Source organism: Mustela nivalis (assembly GCF_964662115.1).
Source record: "Mustela nivalis genome assembly, chromosome: 18".
In the NCBI taxonomy this organism is placed as follows: Eukaryota; Metazoa; Chordata; class Mammalia; order Carnivora; family Mustelidae; genus Mustela; species Mustela nivalis.
In genome coordinates, this window is record NC_139037.1 from 29,770,586 (window position 1) to 29,787,757 (window position 17,172).

General features: G+C 48.3%; 1 protein-coding gene across 1 annotated transcript in view; it reads right to left on the bottom strand.

Moving 5' to 3' along the window:
* The window catches only part of CHD9 (chromodomain helicase DNA binding protein 9), a 221,324-nt gene extending 210,009 nt beyond the window's left edge, over window positions 1-11,315 (bottom strand). The window contains exon 1 of the mRNA XM_082712153.1: window positions 11,192-11,315. The gene's annotated coding sequence lies outside the window, so the exon portion shown is untranslated. The remainder of the gene's footprint in view (window positions 1-11,191) is intronic.
* Window positions 11,316-17,172: the final 5,857 nt, after the last annotated feature.

Here is a 17,172-nt window from a genome sequence, read left to right on the forward strand (position 1 = left end):
CATGGATGAACCTTAGAGACATCATACCCAGCGAAGGAAGCCTGTCACAGAAGAAGAAATACCGCACAATACGGTGGGTACAGGGTACCTAGGGCGCCGTCAAAATCGTAGAGACGGGAAGGAGAGAGATGGGTGTCCGAGGCTGATGGAAGGAGGGATCAGGGAGGAAATGAAAACTAAGGAAACAGTTAAACTCATTGTTTCATGAGTTTCGGAAGATGAAAAAGCTCTAGAGATGGGTGGTGGCGATGGTTGGTTCTACAGACGTGTAAAGGTACTTGATGTCACCGAACTGTACATTTTAAAATGGTTAAAATGGGGGCGCCTGGGTGGCTCAGTGGGTTAAGCCGCTGCCTTCGGCTCAGGTCATGATCTCAGGGTCCTGGGATCGAGCCCTGCATCGGGCTCTCTGCTCAGCAGGGAGCCTGCTTCCTCCTCTCTCTCTGCCTGTCTCTCTGCCTACTTGTGATCTCTCTCTGTCAAATAAATAAATAAAATCTTTTTAAAAAAATGGTTAAAATGGCCAAATTTGTGTCATGTATATTTTTGCATAATTAATATATATATTAACCCCCTTCCCTGATGTGATATGATGAGTGTACACACACACACACACACACACACACACACACACACAAACACACACACGACCCCAGGTCAGCCTCTCGACCTCTGAGAAGTTCTGCCCTCACAGGCTGTCTGTCCAGTTAAGCCCAGTTAGCACCCAGGGTATGTCCTTCCCCCTACGCCCTTTGTCTTGTCGGAACTTACAGAGGTGCAAGTAAGACCACAAGCTGGCGTGGGGAGCCCCTCGTGGGCAGGCGGGACAGAAAGACGGACGGAGATGAGGACTGCTCAGGGAGGACCGTCCCCTTGCTCCCAAGCACGGTCTAAAGGGATAAGGGCTATGAGGCAAGACTGGGTACAGGGGGCCCTCCATCAGCTGACAGGAAGAGAGGGGACTTTGTGCCTGGCTGTTGGGTGGTGTCACAGAGGAAGTGGTGCTTTAGGGGGCTTGAAAGGAATGAGGATGTGTGTCTGTGTGAACTGGCAGAGGGCATGTCAGATGGGTCGTCTGTCTGTCTGGTGTGTGCTGTGACTGAGAGACAGAAGGTGGGAGACGATGCTGGTTCACCAGGAAGAGGAGGTAACGGGGGAGATGGGGGGCCAGGTACTGGAATCTAGGTCACACAGCGCCGTGGTCTTGGAAGGTGAGCATTGGGAAGGCATATTTAGCCTCGGTGTGTAACCTCCGGGGGCCGATCCAGAAGGAATGTGAATGCCAAGCTAACATGAACAACAAGGTCTGTGCACAGAGGACTTACTAGGCGCCTCTTGCTCAATAACCTCACGTGCTAGGTAACAGCATTAGCTCCAGTCTCTGCTGAGAGCGCGGAGGCCCCACCGGCTCAGGGCCTTGCCAAGAGCCCGCCCAGGGCCAGTCAGCGGGAGAACTGGGGCCAGGAACCCAGATCTACGTGGGACTTGAACTCTCATACGTACAAGAAATGGCCGCAGGAGCTGGTTACAAAACACAAATTGCAAGAGTGCCTGGGTGGCTCAGTTGGCTAAGCATTCCTCCTCCTTAGGCTCAGGTTAAGATCTCCTGGTGTGGGGGTGGGGGAGCAGGGGTGGCATTAGGCATGGGCGTCCCTGCTCAGCAGGGAGTCTGCTTCTCCCACTTGCATGCTCCCCCACCCTCAATAAATAAATAAAATCTTAAAAAAATCCAAACTCACAAATTCCATTCCCAGGGGCCAGAGATAGAATGATCTGAGCAACAAGATAAGGCAGTATTGGATTATAACCCGGAGTACAAAGTAAAACCCATGGGTCCCTGCTATTATTTAAAACAAAACAAAACAAACAAACAAAAAACAAAAAAAGAGAAATGAATAAATGGGAGAAAAGAGTCAAATTACCTGTGCAGAAAAGTTCCAAAAAAGGGCTGTAGATACACTGCCCAAAGAAGGGAGAACAGAATTCCTCAGTCCCTCAAGCGTGCGCTGGGTGTAAGGACTGCCTTCCAAGAGAACAATATGGAACAAATGGAATGGGACACATGACAGTGAAGACCCCTGACACACACTACCTCAGTTGAATGATTGAGCTTAGGGTCAACAGCGGTAGGTTGTGGTGACATCGGGGGTGCCCGCCATGATGTGACGAAAATGGCTCTTTACCTCTTGAGGCTTTCTTCTCCAAACCCCATGAACTCCAGTCCCATTCTGAGAAAACCATCAGGCAGATTCCACCAGAGGGGTATTCTACCACATACCTGCCCAGTCCTCCTCAAAACTGGGAAGGTCATCAGAAACAAGGAAAATCCGCTTCATCGTCACAGCCAGCAAATACATAAGATGTTGTGACAAGGAAACAGGATACCAGATTCTGGCAGAGGTCTTGGCAAGGAGAAAGGACAGGAGGTAAACACCGAGAAAATCTGAATAAACTGTGCACTTCAGTTACTAAGAACGTATTAATATTGGTTTGTTCACTGTAACAAACGTACCATAGTACATGGGTTCATCTCAGTAATGGGGGTACTGGGCGTGGGGTATTTGGGAACTCTCTGGGATATCATCTCGGTTTTTCTGTCCATCTAAATTGGTCTGAAAAGGTCTATTAAGAAATGGGCGTGCCTGGGTGGCTTAGTCGGTTAAGCATCTGCCTTAAGCTCAGGTCACGATCCCAGGGTCCTGGGATCGAGTCTCCCTGCTCAGCAGGGAGCCTGCTTCTCCCTCTCCTCCTTGTTCCTGTGCTTTCTTTCACTATTTCTGTCTCTCTCTCAAAATAATAAAATAAAATAAAACAAAATAAAATCCAATCCCCAGGCTGACGCTCAGAAGCCGTGGCCCTCTGATGTGGCTTTGCGCACGTCTATCAGAGCTGTGAATGAAGCAGGCCCCCTTCCCTGCCCATTGACCAACCCGAGAGAAGCCGCAGATAGAGTGATATCTTCAGGGTTGGCGAAATCCTTCACACCAAGGACACTGTATGCCTCTCCTCCATCGGACTCCCTGAGGCTAGGGATGGCTCTTCTCTCATCAGACTGGCAGCCTTCCTAGTCTAAGAACTAGATCTCCACTCCCAGACTGGGCAGCGCGGCTGCCCCTGAGGGTAGGGCCCAGTTTTCCTCTAGAGGATCTGAAGAAGGCCTCCCGCAGTGGCTCCAGGTGCCACGAATTCTCTGTATGCATTTTGTCTCCCTTTTCGGGAAGTCAAGATTCTTCAGCCAGGAGGGAGGAAAGGCCCTGAACAAAAACGTACTTTTTTTTTTTTTTTTAAGATTTTATTTATTTGTCAGGGCGCCTGGGTGGCTCAGTGGGTTAAGCCGCTGCCTTGGGCTCAGGTCATGATCTCGGGGTCCTGGGATCGAGTCCCGCATTGGGCTCTCTGCTCAGCAGGGAGCCTGCTTCCTCCTCTCTCTCTCTGTCTGCCTCTCTGCCTACTTGTGATCTCTCTCTGTCAAATAAATAAATAAAAATCTTTAAAAAAAATAAATAAAAAAAATTTAAAAAAAAGATTTTATTTATTTGTCAAAGAGAGAGTGTGTGCGAGTGAGAGAGCGCACAAGCAGAGAGAGGGAAAAGCTGACTTGCCGCCAAGCAGGGAGCCCCATGTGGGGCTTGATCCCAGGACCCCGGGTCCATGACCCGAACTGAAGGCAGATGCCTAACAGACTGAGCCACACCAGGTGTCCCAAAATGTACATTTCTGAAAGCCGGCAAAAATAGGTCTCCCAACGCTCAGAGGAGCATAACCAAAGCTCGTAACAGCAAACTCAATGATCTCTTGGGTTTGGTGCTCTAGCTGCCTTTCCAGGACCCATCGAGCCTCAGGCATGGACAAGTGATAACAGTACCAACAGTGTAACATGATGATCCTGCCAATTCTAGAACAGAGCTCCCAGAGAGCCGCTTCTCCGCTGCAAGAGGTTATTACTGGCAGGTATACAGCAAGTCACCGCCAAATGTGGGGAGTGCGTATCAGCGGAATCCACACACAGTATCTGTAATTACTGATCTGCGAAAATTCTTAAGACAGGACAGGATGCGCCTCTGGACAAAGCAGGAAGAGCAAGGTCTGGAAATCAAATCAAGACTTGACAATGAGAAGGAAAAAAAAAAGGCGAATTGTATTAACATAAGCCGAGGAAATATTAGGTAGACAGAGATGGTCAAGCGTGAGGAGCTCAGCAAAAATGATACAAAAGAGAGGTCTTTAGAGTCTATCTTATCTCCCATTGTCCAGAGCATCGGGATTTCTGGAAACTCTTGAGCGTTACAGACAGCTCAGAGGGCCAGAGCCGCCTGGAATCCCCTCTTGATAAGGATCATTTAAAAAAATATTTTATTTGAGAAAGACGGTGAGAGGGAGAGAGATCATGGACACGGGGGAAGGGTAGAGGGAGAAGCAGGCTCTCCACTGAGGAAGGAGCCCAATGCAGGACTCGATCCCAGGACCCTGGGATCATGACCCCAGCCGAAGGCAGACACTTAAACTGACTGAGCCACCCAGGCGCCTTCCTGATAAGGATCTTAAGGTTGGTCCCAGGAGCAGTAGGAAGGCAAAGATTTGGTCACTGATTTCAGTCACGTCCACCGTGAGCACAAGGATGAGGGGACTAAGGTCAGCACGGCTGCCACCATGGACCTATCATTCAGCGGATACAAGTCCCTTGGACTGTCCTGGCTATTAAACTCATTCCTCTTGCTTACCTCGTCTTGGGCCTGTGAATACCAACCTTCTCACTAGAATTTGGCTTCCTATGCAGGCTTCCCTACCGATGAAAGAATGTGCTGACAGGCTGACATAAAGTTTTCAGGCTGCCTCTCAGTGCTTGTCCTATTGTGATTTAATATATTTGTGGTCTGGCTTCCCTACCAGGCTCCTGTGAATTTGGTTAGTGTGTCCCTTTTGGCCTGATTAGCTCCATCTCTGGCCTGCAAAGAAAGAGCCTGACCAGCCTCCCACTTCCGCCCCCCACCCCATGATGCTGGCCCTGGGGGGGGCTTTCTCTGAGTGACAGTCTCCCTCTGGACAACACGATCTAGCTTCTCTCTGCCTCACCCATCACCCCAATCACAGCCATCCACTCTAAGCCCAGAATGAACTGTAGGGGCCCTTAAAAAAAAAAAAAAGGGTAGAACAACAAAAACAACTTTGGAAGTTCTGGGACACACAAGAAAAAGGAAGAAAGGGGCCCTCTGCTTGGGGGGAGATGCCGAGAACACACGAGGGTAGAAGCAGAAGGAACTGGCAATATTTAACCCAGAACAGGGAAGATCTGGGAGGGCCAGCAGGTTCTCTGTCATCAGACAGCTGAAGGCCTGCAGGGACGAAAAGGGGACAGATTTGTTCTCTGAGGCTCCAGAAGAAAGTATGACAATCAAGGGGCGGTCGACTCAGGGAGACAGATTTCAGCTGGGTGAGAAGGAGGAACCTCTTACGGGAGGCTTCCTCTCCCATCGGTAAGCCAAAATAATAATTTCACTTTATTTTTTCTTTTTTTCCTCTGTCACATTTGTGAGAAGCAGTGTCATCCTGCCATTAAGAACACAAACTGTGGGTGGCCTGGGAAGCTCGGTTGGGATGGCTCAGGTTGGAACCCTGGGATGGAGCCCCGCATCCTTGGGGCTCCCTGCTCAGCGGGGTGCCTGCTGCTCCCTCTCCCTCTGCCCCTCCCCCCAGCTCATGCTTGAGTGTGCTCGTACCCTCTCAAATAAATAAATAAAATCTTAAAAAAAAAAAAAAAGTGGAGCAGGACAATCGGGGTTTACTTTCCAGTTCTGTCACTTACTGGCTATGTAACTTTGGGCAAGTTACTGAACTTCCCTATGCCTGTTTTCTCAGCTAATAATAGTATCTGCGTCAAGTAAGACTGAACCCATGCAACTGTGGTGAGAAGTAATTAAATTATGCATGTCCGGGGGCTTCAAATAACGTCAAGTGCCTAGTAAGTGCTCAGTAAATGGCCACTATCATTTTTATCATATTTTTCTTTAAGTAGATGCATTATGCAAATGTATTTTATCATTTTTTTAAAAAGATTTTTATTTATTTTATTTGACAGATAGAGATCACAAGCAGGCAGAGAGAGAGGGAGGAGGAAGCAGGCTACCTGCTGAGCAGAGAGCCCGATGCGGGGCTCGATTCCCGGACCCTGGGATCATGATCCGAGCCGAAGGCAGAGGCCTTAACCCACTGAGCCACCTAGGCGCCCCTATTTTATCATTTTTTAAAGATTTTATTTATGTATTTGAGAAAGACAGCATGAGAGGGGGAGGGGCAGAGGGGGAAAGAGAAGCAGACTCTCTGCTGAGCAGGGAGCCCCACGGATGTGGTGCTCGATCCCAGGACCCCCAGAACATGACCTGAGCCGACGGCAGATGCTTAACCGACTGAGTCACCTGGGCACCCTTGTATATGTATTTTAAAGAAAATACCTTATATTACAACTGTGAATGTGGAGACAGAAACACTTGCCCTGTATAGGTGGAAACTGTCTGAATAAACAAAACAGTGTTCTTAAATTTTAGCTGACTGCTCTTGTCTGTTCAGTGCCCAGAATCTGAGGACTTCTGTCTTTTCCATAAGAGAGACAAGCCAGTCTAGTCCTTCACTAGACCTCTTTTGTTGACGGTAGTCAGAAGAGAGTCTGGCAAGTTCCAGGAAGTACCAGGCCAGTGTGGCTGGGGCTCCTGGGCTGGGGAGAGACAGCAGCAGGGCACAAGCACAGAGACAGTTTACAAAGCGAACACTTTTCCTAGTCTGAGACTTCATGTCCTTTAGCTCCGTGACTTCATGCCATGCCAGATCATCTCAAGAGGTCCCCAGGGGTATGCGGTGCATGCTTAAAAAACCCAAATCAGAAAACACTTTGTAGGGCACCTGTGCTCATCAGTGCTCCTCAGAGGCCACCTACAGAGAGTTTCCAGTTGCACCCTTTCCCTCTGAAGGCATTTTCTGGCAGAGAGGGGGGTGGGTGGGAGGGTGGGAGGTGCGGTGGACCGCGGACAGAGTGCAGAAGTGGGGAGGCCTTGAGGAGGCAGGGAAATACCCCCAGCTCCCTAGCCTCTTCAGGGGACACACAACCTCTCCAAGGGTTTCCTGGCGAGACTGAGCCACTGTGCTGGTGCTAACTCACTTACCAACACATCCTTCATTGGTTTTCCTCCTTTCCCAGGGGCCACAGCACTCTCTCCGGGCTCTCTGGGATCACTTCCCCGGTGAAGTCCTGACACTCAAATTTTTTTTTTTTTTAGACTTTTCAAATTTATTTATTTGACAGAGAGAGAGAGATCACAAGTAGGCCTAGAGAATTGGGAAGCCGGCTCCACGATGAGCAGAGAGCCCGATGCGGGGCTCGATCTCAGGACCCTGAGATCATGACCTGAGCCCAAGGCAAAGGCCTAACCCAATGAGCCACCCAGGTGCCCCCTGACACCCAAATTCTTGTCTCATGATCTGGGTTTGGGGAAGTCCCAACTAGGTATAGCTCAAACTTCTAGCAATGGAATGAGTTACCCAGTGAGTGATTTCCATTTTATTGGGGGAACTCAAGAAACAGCTGAGAACAGCAGATGGGGATTCATGGGTCAAGTAAAGATTTAGCTAGATAGACATTTAGTATTCTTATGGCCCTCAGGTCTCATGATTCTAGATAAACAGTCAGCAAACTATAGCCCATGGACCACAGCCTGTTTTTGTGCAACTATGAGCTGAGAATCGTCTTTATATTTTTAAAATTTTTAAAAAAAGATTTTATTTATTTAAGAAAGATAGAGAGTGTACAAGCAGGGGAAGGGGCCGAGGGAGATGGAGAAGCAGACTCCTCACTGAGCAAGGAGCCCCGGGGTCTTGATCTGAGTTATAAAGCAGACCCCTAACCAGGTGCCCTACATTTTTAAACGTTTTTTAAAAAACCAAAAGAATAATATATTGTGACCCACGAAAGTCATATGAAATCCAAATTTCAGTGTCCATAAATAAAGGTTTACATAAAGTTGTATTGGAACACACTCATTTCCATGCCTTCTAAGGCTGCTTGCTGTTCTTCTATAGCCACAGAGGTGAGAAGATGCCACCTGAAACCATATGGTCCACAAAGATCGAAATATTTCCTATCTGGCCCTTTATAGGAAAAGGTTTGCTGAGCCTTGCTTAAGATCGTTGTCCTTCAGGGATAAGAGGCAGACAGACTGGCTGCCCCATGGATGCGGAGACCCGTGCCAGACCTAGTATTCTCGGGCTCCTTTGGGTCAGACCTTCACACTTCCTTTTTCTACACTTTTGTGCCCACCCTCACTACTTATTCTGCCCCTGCAGGCAACTGGACTCTGTCATTGAGGCATTAATGGTTTTAGATCAGGACTATTTTTATTTTTAAAGGGCATGAGGACTTTTCTTCTCCACACTCCGTGCACTGTCCCAAGTAGTTTTACCCATGCTTTATGGCTTCTGCAGCACTTATTACGACTCCTCCTCAGGCCAAACCAAATCTCTAGCCCAGGACTATGTTCTAAGGTCTCGGATCAATATTCAAATGTCTGTTCAGCATTACATTAAGAGTGAGATACTAGAGGTCAGATTTGCTGCTTACCAGCTATGTAACTTTGGATAAGGTATTTAACCACACAGGGCATCAATTTCAACTGTGAGAGGGGGAAACCATCCAGCCCAGGCTGCCAGGACTACTGTGTTAATCGGATGAAATGAGAGCTGCCCACAAAAAACACAGTGCCACCTAGCCCCAGCCTCTGTCTCCAGCATATTATTATTATTATTATTATTGTTGCTGCAATTCTGTTCTCTTTGCCCACTACACTCCCTGCACACTGGCTCTCCTTGAGTTTCCCCACCTTGCCAAGCCATTGGTAACCTCTAGGCCTTTGCACATGCTACTTTCGCTGCCTGAAACACTTTTTCCTCATCCACCCACTCCATCCCTGGCCGCTTCCAACCTTTCTGACACCCAATCCAAGGCAGGTCCTTTCTGTACACCTCTGCACCTTGATTCTTTCATGCATGTGGGGTGAAGTCTAACTGCAGTCCGTTCTCACTCTTCATAGCAGCTATGTTCTATAAAGTTGCCATGGATATGAAATTATCAAATACGGAACCATTGCTCCCAGGGAAAAACCTAAAGTTAGGTTTCTGGGAGCCTCTGGTCATATTTTCATCAACAGATCAATACCTAACCTTGTGTTATGTGTGTTTCTATTTAAAGACACCTAATTTAATATACACTGTTGATTTAATCATATTGAACTCACAGCCAAAATCATGACAACTCATGCCTGAACACAGTTTATCAAATACATGTTTTCTCAGTAAGGTATATCACAACCTTCTTAGGCTTAGGAGCACTAGTCAGCACTTGAACGCAATGCTTGGGGGCAATTTCAAACAGAGAAATCACCAAAAGAAAAGAAGCGCACAAGAATGCATAAAACATGGCACAAAATAGACCCCAAAAGGGACACTTGCTTACAGTATGAGAGCTAACACCCGAAGGCAGAGCTTTGCCTTGGGTTAACCTCAGCTCCAATTTCTGGCCACTCTGCTCATGTCCACGCATGACCACAGAAGCGCTGTGGATATCGATTTGAGGATTACACGCACATTCTAGCGAGCAGGAGAATTCACATCTACAGAATCTGCGGAAGGTGAGGATCTACTGTACTTTTTCTCAGTTCTCTCATTCATGGGAGTGTGAATTCGCTGAGAGCCCGTTGACCTCTGTCTTACTCACCATTTTAGATCTAGCATCTGGGAAGCTGCCTGGCCCATAGTAGGCTCTTAATAACAAATAGATCGTGAACAAATGAGTCAATTCAGTGAAAGTGCTTTGTTGTGACAAAGGCAGTGACAGCCATGGTTAATGGAAAATGCACCACGAGCTGCCCTGTGCTAAGTGTTTTCTCTACATTCTCTCAATGAGGGAAACAGATTACTACTGCACATGGGCCCTAGAGTCAGACTGCTCAGAATCTGCATAATTATATAATCCTGAGCATGTTCCTTGACCTTTCTGACACCCAGCTTTTTCTACCCATATAGGGGTAATTACAGGACTCTCCCGTGGGCCACAATGGGAAGTCAAAATTGAAAATGCAGAGAAAGCACTTAACGCTGCGCCTGGACAGGTATACCCTCAGGAAACGTGACCTTTCATTGTTAATAATCCCCACAACAACTCTAAGAGGTTTATACCATCACACCCATTTTGCAGATGGGGAAACTGAAGCCAGGCATGGTTCCATGAATTCCTGAGCTAGCTCCGGGGACTCCCAGCCCATGCTGGTAACCACATTATCATTTTTATTATCTACAGGGGGGCTTACTCTGACTCCTCAGCTGCATTTACTAAAATGAGGGGGGGGGTAGCTGAAGAGTTTTCTCTCACATTCCATATCAGTGTATTTCTCTGTTCCTGGCCCACTTCTGAGTTTAACCCTTTCAGAACCAGCCCGGTTGGTTTGTTATCTTGGCTTTGACAGCTCAAAGGCAGAGGTATTTCCTGCTTCAAAAGCAGGAAGGAGGAGGAGGAGAGGCGGGGGGTGGGGTGGGGAGGTATGAGAAGAAGAAGAATCAGCATTCAGGCTCTGCAACAAACGTCCTCGGGTTTTCTCCAACCTTACATCAAGGGTCCTCAAACTTAATGGCTAATTGCAATCTCCTGGGAAGCTTTTAAATATCCAAATGCCCAGGCCCCAACCCAGACCACTTACATTTGAGTCTGGGGGAGGAGAGGGGGGGCGCTGGTGGTGATGGAACTGGAGGCACCAGCATTTTTTTAGCGCTCCCTAAGGGATCCCAACGTGCCGCCAAGTTTGAGAAGGGTGTCTGGCTCCCATCCGCACCGGGCTGCAAAGCTGGAGTCGCTCTGGGCCTCAGCAACTCTTTTTCTCCTTTTCAGACTTGCCGTTCGGGGAATTCGGGCAGGCTTTCCCGAGGCAGAGGCTAAGCGGAGGACGTCTGTGTGCCGGCGACCTGCTGTTCTGCTCTGCCCCTAGGCCCAGCTTGGAGACCGCGGGGCTCCGGGTCCCCTTTAGGCAACGACACGTGTGGCCGCTCCGACTTCTCCGGTTCTGGGCGCGGACCGCGCGCGGGGCTCGGCAGCCGCCGCGCTGCCCACCCCGACCGCAGAGGCTCGAGGGAAACGCCCGAGGCTCAGGAATCCTACCTTGGCTGCCGCCGCTGCCCTCCAGTCCCCGGAATCCTGGGGCTCGGGTTCGCTCCGCCGCCCCGCTCCGCCGTGGCTTTCGCCCGCGCCCGAGCCCGAGCGGCGCCCACTAGAGCGCAGGCGCCACCTAGCGGGCGCGCGGAGGCGGCGCGGGGGGCCGCGGCCCGGGGAGGTGGAAGCGAGCGCGGCCGGGGCGGAAATGCAGCCGGCCTGCCCACGTGGGCGGCGGTCCGGCTCGCCTGCGAGCCTCGCGCGCGCGCGCGCGCGGTGCCCCGCCGCCCCCGACCACCTTCCCTCCCCAGAGGGCGCTGGGACCCGAACTTGCTCAACTTCCTCGGGGGAGCACCGGCGGGCCAGCCAGGCCCTGGCTCCTGGTCTGGAAGCCATCCTGGGATTTTTCCTGGCTGCACCCAGGGGGATCTTTCTGTTCAGCCGGCAGCTTTCAGATTACCCCAGTTTGGAGCAGCCTCTTTCTGAAATAATGTGGAAGCATCTGAAGATGCAAGGGACTGGGTTTCTCTCGAGCCCTGGGAGGCCTTTTCCCTCCCACCAATCTTTTCTTCTTCTTGCCACCCCGCCCGCCCACCTCTTTGCCCTCCTTCCTACCTTGTTCCCTCCAGTCTCTTTGGCTGAAGTTGATTGGACTCCCCTAGTCGGTGTCAGACCCTATGCGGCGCTGGGAGACACAATCAGGTCCCTTAGGAGCTGGCAAACCAGGTCATCTTTCTCGGCCAGCTGCCGATGGCTTTTTTTTTTTTTTTTTGGTTGGGGCTTTCCTGGGGCTTTCGCAGGATTTCTAACCTCTCATGACTCCCTGACACTAAATGCCAGTACCATCCCCAACCCCGGGCTGGGGGTGGGAGGTGGGGGGACCTGGGGCGGTGGGGAGTGGGAGAGTGGAACCGCCTAAGGCTAAGAACCTGTTAGCTGATAATTAAACAATATCCAGAGCAGTCCCACTATCAGGCTTTTTGAGAGCGGTGGGGACCCTAAGCCACCTCCTTTTCCTGAGGCTTCCCGTATTTATTATTATTTTAATCAAAACATGCCAAAACAGGGTTACAAAGATGATGGACTATTAAAAGTGTTTACATTTCATTTCTTTATTCCCTCAGCAAACGTCAACTGAGTACCTACTAGGAGTCAAAGAGTTTTCTACAATGGAGGGATACAACAAAGTGCAAAACACGCCAAAATCTCTGTCCTCATTGAATTCACATTGAACGTAACAAATGATCACTTTCAGCCCACACAAATATGCAGTGGAGCTCCTCACAGGGTAAGTACAGGATTTACCATACCAAAAAAGTCAGTGTCTGGGGTACCCACGGCAGAGCGGCCTGGTGATGGATACAAGTGTTACAAGTTTGTATGGGAAATGCCTTCTTATCCTGGCTATTTCTCTGCACTGTAACATTTGGAGATAGCATCACCAGTGGAAAGATTAGAGATACTTTGTGAAAGAAAGGTCTGTGCCAACCCTCCCTCCCCGGACCTGTGTTAGGGGTCTACTTTATTTTTGACGTCTCTGTACTGGTAGGATGTGGTCCAAGTGACCTTCAAGGGCAGAGGAACAGAGGAGGGGTATCACCTGTTAGTACTGCCTGGAAGGGCAAGGGGCAGGGTTAGTGTGTGCGTGTGTGTGTGTGCATGCGCACGTGCACACACGTGTGTGACTGATAAGGCCAGGCCCCAACTTACACATGACAGGCTGGTGCTCTGGTGAAGGTGAATGGGTCAGAGAAGCGCTGACAGAGACATTTCCCACTCTTTCACTTTAAAGTGTCTCTGAGTCATTTCCAGATTGTTCTTGCCCCAGTCCTTGCAAGAGCTCCCTCCTCCTCACCCCACTATGCCCCAGAGCATGCCTGGGCAAAGTCCTAGATCACCACCTCTGGGATTCTGACGTCAGGTATCACCTGATGAGGTTAAAGGTTTTCCTAAGGACTTTCCCTCTGAGTCCTCCTGCTGGATTGTTTGTTTGTTTGTTTGTTTGTTTTAATTTCACTAATCACAGTGTTTCAGAAACTGCAATTATCAACAGGTCCATTTTCTCCGTGGGTTCTCCGTCAGGGGTCTCCTTGAGGGACAGCACAGTGTTTGACAGTAATCAGAAGTATTATTATTACTGGTGATGGCTTAGGCATTAAGAATTTCAGACTGATTAGGGACGCCTGGGTGGCTCAGTTGGTTGAGCAGCTGCCTTCGGCTCGGGTCATGATCCCAGCGTCCTGGGATCAAGTCCCACATCTGGCTCCTTGATAGGCAGGGAGTCTGCTTCTCCCTCTGCGTCTGCCTGTGTTCACTCTCTCTCCCTCTCTCTCTCTGACAAATAAATAAAATCTTTAAAAAAAAAAAAAAGAATTTCAGACTGATTATTGATTTGAAACCTCACATAATCCTCACATGATTTGAAACTTACTGATTTATTGACTTGATACCTCACATTCTCCTGTGAAGTAGGCACTATTAGGTTTCCCATTTTACAGATGAAGAAACTGAGATTCATGATGTAATTTGCCCTTGGTGGAAGAGAGCCCATGGTGTGGCTGGGATTTCGGTTTGGCTTGCCCCACTGCACAATATTTACCTTAGGAGTACTTTGCTACTGTTTATTAAGCACCTACTTGGACAGGAGGGACAAAGGAGTCTCATTTTTTTTTTTTTAAAGATTTTATTTATTTATTTGACAGAGAGAGATCACAAGTAGGCAGAGAGGCAGGCAGAGAGAGAGAGAGGAGGAAACAGGCTCCCTGCTGAGCAGAGAGCCCGATGTGGGACTCGATCCCAGGACCCTGAGATCATGACCTGAGCTGAAGGCAGCGGCCTAACCCACTGAGCCACCCAGGCGCCCAAGGAGTCTCATTTTTAACCTCTTGTTCTCTTGTTCTGTCCATGCTTCCCTTCAAAGAGAGAATTTTGTATTTTTTTGTTTTTTTTAAATAATTTCATAGTTATAAGCTATAAGCTATTTTTATTAGGAATGGGCATATGTGCCTTCCAGAGTAATGTTCCATTAAAGAGAGTGAGAATCCAAAATGGAAGGACCCACACATTGCAGGGAGTGGAGCCATGGGCAGAGGGGCATCAAGACTCTGGCAAAGGAAGAGTAGAGAAGGAAGGAGGTAGGAATGCTAAAGAGACCAAGGCCACTTGGTCTTGGCAGCCTGGCCCCGTGGACTGAATGGCAATTTGACTTTGGGAGTGGGTCTATGATCAGCAGGAGTAAGTCTGGTCACTTTGTGGTTATGAATTGTACCTGCAAACCCTGCCAGATGTTATGAGGTACAATGGCAGAAAAAATATATATGTCATTTCATTGATTTCCCAAAGTCCAGGAAACTACGAGTCAGAGATGGTAAGGAACTAGCTGAAGGTCACACAGCATGTATACTGTAGAGTTAGTATTCAATCCCAGGTTCCTTTCATGCTGAAACTGGTGCTTCTAACCATGACCATTGGCTGCCTTTCCATAACTGAGTGTGAATTACTGAACTTCTCGGGAGGGATTTGCGTTTCTTCGTCTTGGCCGTGATGTCCTTGCCCTCCTCTGGCGGCTAATATTCTGTTCATCCTTCTAGGTCTAGCTCAAGGAAGCCCTTCCCTATTCTCTCTTTCCAGTGTAAACTTTTCCCTGTATTAAAGTGCTTACCTCATAGTTTAATTCCCTGCAAAGATATTGTCTCCCCTTACAGATTCAGGGCCCCTAGAGAGCAACGGCCATGTGGGTCGTGCTAGAGTGCGTGTTGGCCTTTCCAAATCCACTTTCTGTTGTTCTCCATCCTGCTCTTAGTTCTGGGAAGCTGACCTAGATGGGCAGGACCAAATGCTTCTATGCCCACTGGCTTCAAATTGCGTTTGGCCAATGAGAGCCCTGAGAGAGACCACAGGGAGGGAGGAGAATGGGTTAGGGCCTTATGTCCCCAGCTCCCTTTCTGTAGGATGCCTTGGGCTGGCCACTCTCCTGACCTATAGTCATAGCTGTAAGGTGATACTCTGCATTCAGCCCTCTCCGCCTCCATGTCCAGGCCTCCTTAAGTGCCACTTACTAAGGTTCTAGAAGCTACACAACACCCAAAATGGAACTTCGTAGCATATATCTTGGTAAACAGCTGTTGAGCTCAATTAGGGACAGGTGTATTTATTTGTTTGCTTGAGGGAGTGAGTGAGTAAGGAGTGAGTGAGAAGCCCCAGAAAAAGGATTTAAATGATCTTGGGAACTAGGGCCAGATGGCAAAAACAAAAGCCTCTAGGTTCCTGGCAAACAGTTTTTATTTTTATTTTTTTTGTTCGAATGGTCTTTAAAAAAAATTTAAAAATAATCTTCCTTAGTATACAGTCAATTTGACTTCTTAAAAGGTTGGTCTATGAATCTATGAAGTTTAACACATGTACAGATTTGGGTAACTCCCACCACAATTAGAATACGGAATACTTCCAGGGCCCTGAGTGGCTCACTCAGCTGGGTGTCTGACTCTTGAACTCAGCTCAGGGCTTGATTTCGGTCAGGAGATCTTGGTCTTGAACTCCGGTGGTAAGTTCGAGCCCCATGATGGGTTCCATGCGTGCAGAAAAGAGAGAGAATACAGAACCACTCTATCACTCTCAAAACTCCCCCAAACCATCATTTTGTAGTGAGACCACTGCTGTTTTCCATCCTTACATCTTTGTCTTTTTGAGAGTATCATATAAAGGGAATCAAACAATAGGCGACCTTTTTTTTTTTTTAAAGATTATTTATTTATTTGACAAAGAGGGAGAGAGATCATAAGTAGGCAGAGAGGCACGAGAGAGAGAGAGCCGAGAGCCTGATGTGGGGCTCAATCCCAGGACCCTGAGACCATGACCTGAGCTGAAGGCAGAGGCTTAATCTGCTAAGCCACCCAGGCGCCCCAGTAGGTGACCTTTTAACACTGGCTTCTTTCCCTCCACATAATGTCTTTGAAATTCATTTAAACTATTATATGCAGAAATGGTTCATTCCTGTTTATGACCGAGTAGTAGCCCATTGTACGAATGTTTGAATTTATTTATCCGTTCATATTTGGGTTGTTTCCAGTTTGTGCTTATTAACAGAACTGCTCTCAATATCCATGTGTGTAGGTTTTCGCGTGAACACTGTCCTTCTTTCCCTTGGACACTGTTATAGCCTGTGTGCCCCCCATCTCTCAATTCGTATATTGATGCCCCAATCCCCAATGTGACTGCTTTGGAGATAGTGCTTTTATGGAAGTAATAAAGGTGAAATGAGATCGTAAGTGTGGGGCCCAAATCTTAATGAATGTGTCCTTATAAGAAGAGAAAGGGACACTAGGACATTCTCTCTTTGTGAGCGCAGAGGATGCAGCAAGGTGTGGGGGATGGGGAGTGGGGGGATGGGCGGTGTCCTCTGAAAGCCAGGAAGAGATCTCTCACCAGAAGCCAAATTTGCCAGCATCTTGATCGTGGAACTGTGAGAAAATGTCTATTGTTTAAGCTACCCTGTTTGTGGTCTTTTATTATGGCAGCTTGAGCAGATTAATACAACTAAATATTCTAAATATGGTAAGTGTACGTTTAATTTTGTAAGATACGGCCGAACTGATTTCCCGAGTGCCTGAACCATTTTGCACCCCCACCTCCTGTCTCACATGAGGGTTCCAGTTGCTCTGCAATCTTGTCGACACAAGGTATTGTTGGGAGTTGTCATTTGTGTTGATACTTTTTTATGTGTTAGGTTTTATAGGTAGCAGTAGCCAAGGAAGCTGTTTGAAGCTGGAAGTATCTTGGAAGTATCTTTCCGAGGTCCTGTCCATCTTTGGGGTTATCCATACCCCATTTCTCTTTTCTTGTCTTTTTTTTTGGCCTCATTCTATCCCAAGAGCAATGTCCCCTTCAGAGCCCTTAGTGATGTGGTACATTACAGTCCTCAGTAGAGGTGAACCCACATCTGAGAATGTTCCAGAAGAGGGTGGGTGTGTGCAGGGCCCTCTCAGGAGCCC